The 10,179-nt window shown below is 34.7% G+C and overlaps 1 non-coding gene and 1 pseudogene across 1 annotated transcript; both read left to right on the top strand.

The window, feature by feature from the left end:
* The first annotated feature begins 7,497 nt into the window (after positions 1 to 7,497).
* Positions 7,498 to 7,728, top strand: LOC102879847 (annotated as a pseudogene).
* A 1,387-nt stretch (positions 7,729 to 9,115) lies between these two features.
* On the top strand, positions 9,116 to 9,217 carry LOC112482795. The gene has a single exon (XR_003047406.1). It is a non-coding gene; the product is annotated as a U6 spliceosomal RNA (small nuclear RNA).
* Positions 9,218 to 10,179: the final 962 nt, after the last annotated feature.

Genomic DNA, 10,179 nt, shown 5'->3' on the forward strand with positions numbered 1-10,179 from the left:
CATGCCCTGAAAATCTTCCTTCTACTCTGTTTCTATGAGTTTAAATGCTTTAGATTCCACGTATATGAGAAATCGTGCAGTATCTATTTTTATGTGTCTGGTTTATTTCACTTAGCGTAATGTCTTCCAGGTTCATCCGTGTTGTCACAAATGGCAGAATTTCCTTCTTTTCTAAGGCTGACTTATATGCTACCGTATACATATATCATATTTCCTTTATCCTTTAACGGACACCTAGGATATTTCCTGTATTGGCTATTGTGACTTACACTTCAATGAACATGGGAGTGCAGATATCTCTTTAAGATCTAGATTTCATTTCCTTTGGATATATGTTCAGAAGTGGGATTGCATTTTCCAAAGAAGACATCCAAATGGCCAACAGTTACATAAAAAGGTGTTCAATATCACTAATCATCAGGGAAATGTAAATCAAAACCAGGTTGAAATATCACTTCACATCTGTTAGGTTGGCTATTATCAAAAAGTCAACAAATAACAAGAGTTGGGAAGGATGTGGATAAAAGTGAATCCTTATACACTTTTGGAAATATAAATTGGTACAGCCATTATAGAAGACAGTATAGAGGTTCCTCAAAAAATTAAAAATAGAACTACCATATGATTCTGCTCTTCTTCCTTGAATTTTTTAAAAGTTCGATGAGGATTAAGGACCTTGGACTTAAAGAGGATTTTATGAATTTAACCTCAAAAGCAAGGGAAGTAAAAGCAAAAATAAATGAATGAGACTACAGAAAATTAAAAAGCTTCTGCTCAGCAAAAGAAATGATCAAAAAAGTAAAGAAACAACAATCCAAATGGGAAAATATATTTGCAAGTAATGCCTCCGATGAGGCCCTAATATCCAAAATATACAAAGAACTCATACAACTCAAAAACAACCAAAAAAACGATCTAATCAAAAAATGGGAAGAGGACCTGAGCAGACACTTCTCCCAATAAGACATACAAATGGCCAACAAACATATGAAAAGATGCTCGACATCACTAGCTATTAGGGAAATGCAAATCAAAACCAAAATGAGATACCATCTCACACCTGTTAGAATAGCTATAATCAACAGGACAAGTAATAAGAAATGTTGGAGAGAATGCAGAGAAAAAGGAACCTTCATATACTGCTGGTAGGAGTGCAAATTGATACAGCCACTATGGATAACAGTATGGAGGTTCCTCAAAAAACTAAGAATCGATCTACCACATGATCCTGCAATCCCTCTACTGGATATTTACCCCAAAGACTTGAAAACTCATATCCGAAAAGATATTTGCACACCGATGTTCATAGCAGCATTATTCACAGTGGCCAGGACATGGAAGCAACCGACGTGTCCTACAATAGATGATTGGCTAAAGAAGCTGTGGTATATATATACAATGGAATATTACTCAACCATAAGAAGAGATGAAATACTGCCATTTACGACAACATGGATGGACCTCGAGATAATCATGCTAAGCGAAATAAGCCAGACAGAAAAATTGAAAACTACATGATATTACTTGTATGTGGGACATAAACCTGAAAGCAACACACAAACAGGACAAACAAACAGAGACTCATAGACATGGACAATAAACTAGTGGTTACCAGAGGGTGTGGGGGAGAAGCGAGGGAGGGAAGGGGAAAGGTAGAGGGGGTAAAAGGAGTCAAATATGTGATGACAGAAAGAAATCTAACTATGGAAGGCGAACACAGCTGTTAAAGTGTACAACTGAAACTTATTGGATTTTGTTAACCAATGTCAACATAAAATAAACAAATTTTTTTTAAAAAATTCAATGATGATTTAAACTATTTTCAGTTTTACACTTTTTTTTATTTTCTCACATTTTTTTGCACTTCGACCTTCTACATTGAGTAAGAAAGCTACAAAGACTATTAAAAATTATGTGTAAAATTCCATCTCTCAGAGATAACTATTAATATGTCCTTTTCCAGCCTTTTTCCAGTTCATGTATATTTTTATGTGTGTATGCAATTTTTTCTCATATTTTTTACCGAGATAATTTATATACCTTAAAATTCACCCTTTTAAAATATAATGTTCAATTTTTATTCCTGCTATTTTCACCTTAACATTATTATATCAAGAACATATGCCCATGACATTGAATAATCTTCAAAATTTTATTTTTATACACAATTTATAGCTATATTACATTTGAAGTGTACAAAAATCATAATTTATTTAAGCATCTCACTATTATTGAACATTCAGGTTGTCTCTAACTTTTCATTATTGTAAATAATGCTTTGAAAAATAACCTCAAATTTTTATTTTTATAGGCATTGAATTATTTTAACACATTTATTACTTATGAGAGAGGCAAACACTATTGCTTGCCTCCCCAATAGACATTCTCTCCTTCATCCTTAGATTATAGAATCTGGTATTTTGGAGAAGTATATTAGTTATCTATTGCTGCATATATATTACTCCAAAACAAAAATCTTTTATTATCTTTCATGTTTTCTGAGGCTCGGGAATTTGGAAGTGGGTCGGCTGAGATGTTTTAGCTCAGAATCTCTCATGAAGTTGCAGTCAGATGGTAGCTATACCTGAGGTCATCTCGAAAGCCTCTTTAATCATGTCTGATACCCAGACTGGGAAGACTCAAAGAGCTGAGGGCTTAAATGATGGAGCCTTTCAAGCATCTCTTTCTATTTCTATGGGGTCCCTCCCATGGTCTCTCAAGCATGCAGGCTTGAGTGTAATCAGACTTCTTATATAAAGCTCAGAACTCCAAAAGTACATCTCCTATGAGATCAAGAGCTAGGCAGAAGCTATATCACCTTTTCTAACCTAGTCTTGCAAGTCACAATATTATGTTCCCTGCCCAGGTTCCAGGAAGGGAACATAAACCCCATTAACTTGATAGAGAAATATCAACGTCACATATTTAAAGAGAACATTTGGAAAATATAATCTGTCAGAGGAGGCAAACATCCTCAAAGAAAGTGGTCCCCTACCCAAACCTAAGGGATGAACGATGCTTTGTATAGTAACCTCATTCTTTCTTGTTAGTGTGAAAGACACTGCTAGCTGTCCATCCAAAATTTATTTCCCCTTCCTCTTATCTGACCAAGCAAAATATACTAAATTCCCCAGGCTCTCTTGCAGCTACGATAGCCAAGTATTAAATTCTACCCAATAAAACTAAGCTAAGAGACCTAAAAACCTTTCATTTTCCTGATGTATGTACTTGCCCTTTTCTGATGCACAGGAGCACAGCTGCAGGGGTAGTCCTTGATAGGCATGAGCCAATCAATATTGTCTATCCATCTGCTTATAGTGATTGGTTCAAGAAGGAGCAATTGATCCAATTTGAGAAAGAGTGACCCCCAGGCATAGGAGCTACCAAAGACATGCTTTCTCTTCCCCTCAAGGTATGATGTGAAAATGGGAAGAATCTGCAGCCATTTTACTTTCATAATGGGATGTCCAGAGCTCTGAGGAACATCAGAAGGAGCTTGGATTTGCAGGCAACATGGAGTCGGGGGGAGAGACATCTTCTAAATTTTTATTTTGGATTCGATCTTCACCTGAAGCCAGGCAGACCTCAGGATTTTTTAATTCCTGAGTGTATTAGTCACAGTTGTCCTGAGAAACAGAACCAATAAGAACCAAAGGTATGTAAAGAATTGGCTCATGACATTATGGAGGAGGGCAAGTCCCAAGATCTGCAGGATGAATTGTCAGTCTGGAGATTCAGGAAAGCAATTGTTTAGTTCTAGTCCAAGCCTGAAGGCCTGTGAACCAGGAGAGCTGACAGTGTGATTCCTGTCAAAGGCTGGCAGGCTCAGGACCCAAGAAAAGTCCACGCTTCAGTTGTAGTCTGAAAGCAGGAAAAAAGCTGATGTCTCAGTTGGAAGGCAGTCAGGCAGTAAAGAATTATCCCTTATTCAAGGAAGGATCACCCTTTTTGTTCAACTCAGGACTTCAGTTGACTGCATGAGACCCACTCACATTAAGAAAGGCAATCTTCTTTACTCAGGCTATTAATTTAAATGTTAATTTCATCCAAAAACACCATCACAGAAACACACAGAATAATGTTTGACCAAATATCTGGGCATCCCATGGTCCAGTCCAGTTGACACGAACCAGTACATGGAGCAAATTAAACTCTCCTGCGGTTTAAGCCAGTTTGATTGGATTTTCTTCCACTTGTAACCAAAAGAGGCTAAATTGACATAGGGCACTTACTGTGTGTCAGACTATGCCAGGTACATAGAAACAGGGAAGAAGACAGAGCTTCCAGTATAGCAACATGTGTATCATGGTCCAGTCCAGTTAACACGAACCAGTACATGGAGCAAATTAAACTCTCCTGTGGTTTAAGCCAGTTTGATTGGATTTCCTTCCACTTGTAACCAAAAGAGGCTAAATTGACATAGGGCACTTACTGTGTGTCAGACTATGCCAGGTACATAGAAACAGGGAAGAAGACAGAGCTTCCAGTATAGCAACATGTGTATGAAGGCTATTGCTTTTTTGAAAAAATGTTATTAAAGCATAACATTCAGATGACTGCAGCCTGGTTGATACCTTGACTGAAACCTCATGAGAGATCTCGAACCAGAACCACTCAGATAAAGTGTTCCTGAAGCCCTGACCCAGAGAAATTTTATGTGAGATAATAAATGTTTTCTGTTGTTTATGCAATTATAATTTTGGGTAATTTGTTACACAGAATAGATATCTAATATACCCCTCCCCCATAAATATCCACTAACCTGATTTCAACCATCATAGATTAATTTTACCTGTTCCTGAAATTTACAGAAATGAAATCATACAGTATATACATTTCGTGCCTGGCTTCTTCCACTAGCCATTATATCTGTGAGATTCATCTATATACTTACGTCTAGCAATAGTCTGTCCTCTGTTATTGCTGTATAGTATTTCATTTCATGGATATACAAAAATGTACCCTTTTTATTGTTGGTGGACATTTAATTTTTTCAAAAATATGGCTGTATAAATAAAACATCTACGAACAGTCATATATGTCTCTTGGTTGAATACATATATTCATTTTTCTTAGAATCCATTTATTTAATGTAATGTGTCTTGCTCCTTCTAATTTTCCCATGCTATTGCCTACTCTATTTTATGTATTATCTTGTCCTGCTGTTCTTTTGAAAATAACTGAACACTCAATCATATCTTCTAAACATTTCTCAACAATCTTTAATTTGTACATTTTAAGTACTTATGATGATAAAGGAATAATCAGAGGACATTCTATTTTCTTAGTTGTACAAAAGATGATTTTTTTGTATCTCCTTCATTCCCATGGGTTGTCTTAATCCATCAAATGGAACTTTAAGTCCTTTTAGATTTCTATGTACAGAGTACTTCTTTCAGTAATGTTTTTACAGATCCCAGATTAACCCTAGTAAGTAATACCACTACATAGCAAAATTGTATGATAGCTAACTTTTACATATGTCAGCAGTTCTCAAACTTTTTGATCTCAGGAACTCTGTACACTTCTAAAAATTATTCAAGATGATTCAGATGAGGCTAACCACATCTTTTTTCCTACTCAGTGATAAGCATGTGGCCTATGATTGGCAAGAGATTCTTGAGAACTATTATGCTAATCTATTAGAAAATTCTAATTCTCTCTCTCTCTTTCTCTCCCCTCTCTCTCTTCTCCCTACCTGGTTCACAATTGTGATTCATAGCCTGAAAACAGCTTTCTTATCCATTAATTGGAGAGAGTATTCTAAGAAATGAAAAGACCTAATCCCAGATAACATCATTAGAATCATTGGAACAAGCCATAACTGAAAAAGTTCTCCTCCCTCTTCTCAGTTGTGTTAGCCAGTTTGTTTAAGTTAGGCCTCTGTCACTGGTATACATTGATAACATTTGCACATCAATTTAAGTGTAACATTAGAATTTCATGTATTGTGGTAGGACAACAGGCAAAATATTTAGGGACATGGAGTCTTCCAGATATCTAGGTCAATAGTTCTAAAATTTGGCTACACCTCAGAATGAACTAAAGAGAGCTTTATTGAAATACAAATACAAATTTCTAGGCCCTGCCCAGAATGCTCTGATTATTATTATAAAGTTTTTGTTTGTGTTCTTTCAATAAAATGTATTTCTTTTTTTCACATGCAGATATTCCTAGCTTATTAAATTTATTTCTAGGTATTTACAGTTTGTTGACAACTGGAATGACTTTTTTAAATTACCCTTTCCAGGAAGTTATTTGTAATTTAAAGAAAAACTATTCTTAAATATGCCATAAGATAAATTATCTTATTAATCATAAACAAAGTTTATTTTTGATAGCCTCTTAGGTTTTCATATTATACAATCATATCATCTGAAAGATCAAATTTACTTTGCCACTTTATTTCCAATATTTATTTTCATATACTTTATTTTCTTATCTTACTGTGTTAGCTAAAACCTTCAATATGTCACATATAGTGATAATGATAGTCATCTCTTTTTTAATGATAATTACTTTAATATAACACCATTCAAATGATTTAATTCTTTGTTTGATAAATAGTAAAGATTATGTTTTAGTCAGAATAAAAATTGGCCTCCTAAATGATTACAGAGAGGTATGTATTTATTAAGAAACTTTTTAACTGAAAATAAAAGAAATCCTAAGACTGGCAGAAACAAATAGAAGGTTAACTTTTAATTTTGACCAATACAGAGTAATAAAGACCAGATTTACCCTTTTGCCTAAAAACTAAAAAAAAGATTAAAAAATACACAACACATTTTCAAACATTGGATAACTGGTACTACATGTCTTGGTCAGTGCCAAGGAGGAAGAACTCAAAAAGTTCACAGTCTCCCTGAGTTGAGAAGATTTTGCTGTGAGTACAGGGAAGTCAAAGAGTCTGCAATTCACAGGAAAGAGTACGAGATAGGAGACCGCTGTACTGAAAGAGAGCCCTGGAGATGGCAGAAGATGACCTTTGAGTCTTCATCTGGCTACTCTTCAGAATATACATGTGAGAAAACTACCCAAGGCTGGTGGAATAATTCATAGAGCTCACACGAGATTGGGACTAGTTCATATTCCCAACAGCTAAAATGGAAAAATCTCATAATACATGGGACATCAAGTAGCATACTCAAAAAGGTATCACCTCAGTAGTGAGCCAAAATTAACCCTAGACTAAAGGTTGTTCAACCTTAAGTTTTTAACAAACTTAAATAAAGAAAGACCTGAAAGGATCAAATTCTGTCAAAGTAACTTAATTGCATTCCAGAACAAAGCTCACACACACAAAAATATTTTAAACAAGACTATCCAGCAACCAACAAGATAAAATTCAAAGGTCTGGCATTTAATTAAAAAAATTGCCAGGCATGCAAAGAAGCAGAAAAATACAGCCCATTAAAAACAACAACAACAACAACAACAACAACAGTTCACCATTTGGGTTTGGTGGTCTCAGTTCAGGAACTCAAGCCTGGGACAATGGTGTGCATTCCTTGTATTGTCATCCCAGTTCTGCTTTGGGTCTACAAAAAGTTCCTGGAGCCATACATCTACCTTCTGATTTCCCCCTATGTTAGTTGTATGTGGCCTTGAAAAGCAATACAAGAATCCAATGATAAAAGCAAAGGCAAAGTAGACCATAAGGGTGCAGACATAAATGGATTACCGACAAAAGGACCAACAGAAATCTATGATAAAAAGAAAGACTAAAGTGATTGTCCCAGAGGACTTCATTGTTTTCAAAATGGACCTGATAATCTGAAGCACCTTCTTTGTGATTGTCTCTGACCTTTTTCTCTAACACCAGAATTCAGGATAGATAATTTAAACATTCACCTGTTACTAATCAGGAAATACATGGTATTTATATTTAAAATGTAGTTATACTTAAAGATCTCATTCCTGAGTTCCTTTTCAATCAAAGTAGCTTTATTTCTATTATTGAAGTTTTAATAATATGAATAAATAGAAGGTTTGTGCCAATAGATAGTGTTACTAAATTAATACCTAAACATCCTTGGGCCTCTAGCTTTTGTTCAGGCTCTTAGAATTTCGGTAGAGTACAATTTTACTGTGAAACAGTTCAGTGAGACAGTGCAATAAAATTAAAGGGAGACTTTGGAAATGATAATGACTTAAAACATAAAGTTATAATTACTTCTCGACACATGGAGCAGCTTATTTATGTGAGTAGTAATTACTGTTTATTGCTCTGAAGAAGATAGCAAAGACAAGGAAATAGGGAAAATTTCTTTGAAAAATGGAACACCTTCTACATAAATGTCTAATGTGTATTATAAAAGTCTAAAATCAATTTATTGAAACCCACCAAGAAATTATATAAATAATTGAATTAGTAAACAAACTCACTAAAACAGTTACTATAACTATAATCTACAAACTTAAGTAGAGAAAAACATAATCATGTTAATTTAGAACTTGGAAGATGACAGGAAAAAGACCAAACAGAATAGCTAGAAATAAAAAATATAGTGTCTGAGATTTTAAAAAATACACTGGATGGGATTAACAGCAGATTAAACACTGAAAAAGAACCTGAAGTGAACCTAAAGTCATAGCACCTGAAACTATCCAAAATGACACGCAGAGAAATAAGGCTAAAAACAAAGAAAATGGAGACCTTCAGTTAGGTGTGGAACCACTGTCAGCCACCTAACATATGTGCATTTAGAGTCCTTGAAGGAAATGTGCGAATGGGGAGGTGGGGTACAGGGGGAAGCACAAAAAAAAGCTGCAGAAATAAAAGCCAAATTTTTTCTATATTTTATGAAAACTATAAAGCTGCAGATCAAAGAAGCTCAATGAACCTCAAGTAAAAATAATATAGAGAAAACTATACCAAGGTACATAATAATCAAATTGCTTAAAACAAGTAACAAAGAGAAAATCTTAAAAGCAGCCAGAGAAAAATTAAACTTTATGTAAAGGAACAATGCTAAGAATAACATCAAAATTAGGAACAATGTAAGTCAGAAATTAGTAGAGTAATATCTTTACTGAAAAAAAAGGAAAAAAGAAAAAAGCTATCAACCTAGAATTCTATGTCCAGTGAAAACACCTCTCAAAAATGAAGGTGGTGCCTGCTGCAGCAGCACATATACTAAAATTGGAATGATACAGAGAAGATTAGCCCCTGCACAAGGATGACACGCAAATTCGCGAAGCATTCCATATTTTTTAGATGGGGTAAAAGGGGTCAAATATTTGGTGACGAAAGAAAATCTAACTCTAGGTAGTGAACACACAATGCAACATATATGACTTTCTGTTGAAATTTATTTGATTTTGTTAATCAGTGTCACTCCAATAATTTTTAATAAAAAATAAAAATAAAATATGAAGGCAAAATAAAAACTTTTTCACATATAGAAAATTGAAAAATCTTTCACTAGTAGATGTGCATACAAGGAATGTTAAAGGAAGTTTTTCAGACAGAAGGAAATGGTATCTATACAAAGGAATAAAGAGTGCAGTTGGCCCCCTATGTTTGTGGGTTCCATATCTGCTGATTCAACCAATCACGAATTGAAAAGATTCAGAAAAAAGTATTACATAGTTGCTGACATGTGCTATGTACTATGTAGTTAGGCCTATGAAGGTTGTACTTGTACTGAATATGTACAGATTTTGTTTTCTTGTCATTATTCTCTGAACAATATGGTATAACAACTATTTACATAGCATTTACCTTGTATTATGTACGATAAGTAATTTAGAGATGATTTAAAGCATACTGGAGGATTGTGTAGCTTATATGCAAATTCTACACCATTTTATATAAGGGACTTGAACATCTGAGGATTTTGGTATCCATGAGGGTCCTGTAACCAATCCCCTGCAGATACCGAGGGATAACTGTACTATAAATATGTGGGGAAGTATAAACAAATAGGAATTTACTTTCCTCACATAACAAAATAATTGGAGATTGATAGTGGGTGACTTTAATTCAGCTGATCAGTCTTCAAGGGTTCTAGCTCTTTTCTATCTTCATTCTGCCATACTTGATATTTGAACTTTTCATCTTGGTGTTTATTGCCTCAAGGAGGTCTTTTCTTAAAGTGTTTCTATTCACGTGTTAGTGAGGGCAAAACTTTCCCAGAAGCTCCTCAGGAGACTTCTTTTTAAGTCTTTTAGCTG

Source organism: Pteropus alecto, unplaced genomic scaffold, assembly GCF_000325575.1.
Source record: "Pteropus alecto unplaced genomic scaffold, ASM32557v1 scaffold155, whole genome shotgun sequence".
In the NCBI taxonomy this organism is placed as follows: domain Eukaryota; kingdom Metazoa; phylum Chordata; class Mammalia; order Chiroptera; family Pteropodidae; genus Pteropus; species Pteropus alecto.